Raw genomic sequence first — 2,865 nt, 5'->3', positions numbered from 1 at the left:
GCATTTTTGCAATAGAGCTTTTGACACCTTGCTTGCCAAGTATGGTGTCAACCACAAAGTGTCTACTCCTTATCATCCCCAAGCAAGTGGCCAGGTTGAAGTGTCCAACCGGGAAATTAAGAATATTCTGTCTAAAACAGTCAATGCAAATAGGACCGATTGGTCTAAGAAGCTTGATGATGCTCTATGGGTGTATAGGACTGCTTACAAAACTCCGATTGGTATGTCTCCATATCGGTTGATGTTCGGGAAAGCTTGCCATTTACCGGTTGAGTTAGAGCATAAGGCCATGTGGGCCTTGAGAAAGTTGAACCTTGATTGGGATGTGGCTGCAAATCTTCGGGTGGAGCAACTTAATGAACTTGATGAATTCCGTTTCCATGCCTACTCTAGTTTGTCCTTGTACAAGGACAAGATAAAATACCTTCATGACAAATATGCTCGTGGCAAGGAGTTTAGAGTAGGTGATTTGGTGCTCTTGTTCAACTCTCGGTTACGGTTATTTCCGGGAAAGTTAAAGTCAAAGTGGAGCGGACCATTTGAAGTAGTGTGTGTGACCCCGTTTGGTGCCCTTGATTTAAAGAACAAAAGTGGGGAAGTTTTTAGAGTGAATGGGAATAGGGTCAAGCATTATCTTGGAAAAATTGATGACAGCCACGTGGTGGCACTCCTTCATTTTAAATGATGCGATGGTAACTTGCGTCGTGCCGCGACGTTAAATCAGGCACTTCTTGGGAGGCAACCCATGTGTTTTTCTTCTTGTTTTTATTTGATTTTCACTGTAGTGTAGGATTGATATTTGGGCTAACTGGTTGTGAGATGTTACAGGATTGTGTTGATGCAGTGCAGGACCTAGTGGAAGAAATGAGCAGGTCTCTGAAGTTGTTAGTGCGGCCGCAGTCCATTCTGTGCGGACCGCACTGAAGAAAGAGTAAAAATACAACCCTTTGAAGTTTGCCACTGCGGCCGCACTACATTTTGTGTTCCGCAGTGGACCTCTGCGGCCGCAGTCCATTTTGTGCGGACCGCAGAGCGTTGCCTTCTCAAGCTTTGAATCAAGTTGTGCAGTGCGAACCGCGGTCCATTTTGTGCGGTCCGCACTGGTTGGTGAGACTGGGCCCCAGGCCTTTTCTATAAATAGGGCCTGAGGCCCTCCTTTTACCCTTTTCGAACCTTTAAGTCTCAGAACCCTAAAACTACTGTTCATCATCTCTTTTGCTTGCAATCATCTGCTTGGACTTGTTATTCTTCATTAACTCTCACATCTGGTACCATTACTTGCCTTTTAATTGTTCAATTTTGTTAATTTTCTTTTAATTTTTGTTTTTCTTGTCTTTCACTCTGTTCTTCCCGTAGTTTCTTCATTAGAGTTGTTAATTTTTGGATTAAAATAGACATAGATAGTTAAAATCAATGGGTAATCATGTAGGGACACTACTTAGGTGAAAATTGGACTAAAAATTAAAATATGTGAAACCCTAAGTTAGTGCCACAGCAGGTCACCCTGTGCGGACCGCGGTCGTTTTAGTGCGGTCCGCGGTGCCTTTATGCGGTCCGCAGTACCATTTTGTGCGGACCGCATTGATGAAATTGTGATTGCTGAACTTCAGGCACTGCGGTCTCACTACATTTTGTGCGGACCGCAGTGGCCGCGGTGCGGCCGCGGTTGATTTTGTGCGGTCCGTACTACCTAGATACAGAGAGTGGGTAGTCTGAACCCCACCTCTGTGCGGACCGCAGTTGACTTTGTGCGGTCCGCGGTGACCCTAGTGCGGCCGCACACCATTTTTGTGCGGTCCGCACTGTGTGACTTCTGCAACATTTCTGCAATTTTTCTTGCCTAATTCTGCTACTCTGTTCTTAACTGCTGCAACTGACACTAACAAGTCAATTGAATTGTGTTTGCAGACAATGGTGAAACAAAGAGGTAAACAACCGAGCAGAGGAGAATCCTCCCGGGGAGGGAAGCAGAAAATGATAAAACTGACTCCTCAAGCCCGGCAAAATATTAAAATGACAAGAAAGCTAATTAAAGCTACTGATAGAGCTGCTTGCCAATCCTCGGGGAGTGAGTACGAGTCTTCCCGGGAGATATCTTCAGGCTCAATACCAACACACATCCCTGACTGGCTGGAGAGGTTCAGGCTAAGAGACACACCTCCAGCATCTCCCACTGCCCAAGCATCAGTGAACATTTCTTGAGGATCGTCTGAGGGCTCAGGTGAAGGTAGTGGGGAATACTCCACCTCTCCCACAACTTCATTATCCGGAGAGGGTGCAGTAGGTGCTGAGGAGGAAGTAGGGGGAGAAGAAGAATTAGGAGAAGGAGGTGAACCACATGTGGGGGGCATTGCTAGAACGAGAAAGTCGGAGGTTTGGCAAGATAGATTTGTTAGTGAGGTGGCGTACCATAAATTCCGGGAATGGTGGCCGGTGAGGAAGTTGATCCCGGAGAGGAGCTTCGTAGATAGAGACTTGCTACCTCACAACCCCAATGTGAGGAGGCAGTTTAGGGAGAAAATTGGCTGGGAGTACTTTTTGAGTGATGTGTAGATGCCAATGAGCACTTGGTCAAGGAATTCTACACCAACGTTGCCCACATCAAAAAGGGCACCAAGGTGACCAAGGTGCGAAACCTGAAGGTGTTATTTGATAGGAAGACTATAAATGACTACCTTGGCTTCGATGAGGAGGATGAGTCCCTATACATGGCAAAGATGGAAATGGGTAAAGAGGTACGTCCTTGGCTAGCACAATACCTGGCAATCCCAAGTACCACCCCCGACTGGTTGACTGCTGGAGTCATAATTCTGAGGCGTAGTTTAAACTTTGAAGCGAGGAGGTGGGAGACATTCGTATGTAGTA

The sequence above is a fragment of the Nicotiana attenuata genome, chromosome 11 (assembly GCF_001879085.1).
Source record: "Nicotiana attenuata strain UT chromosome 11, NIATTr2, whole genome shotgun sequence".
Classification (NCBI taxonomy): Eukaryota; Viridiplantae; Streptophyta; class Magnoliopsida; order Solanales; family Solanaceae; genus Nicotiana; species Nicotiana attenuata.
The sequence above is the reverse complement of the archived record's forward strand: the minus strand, read 5'-3'. Positions refer to the sequence as shown.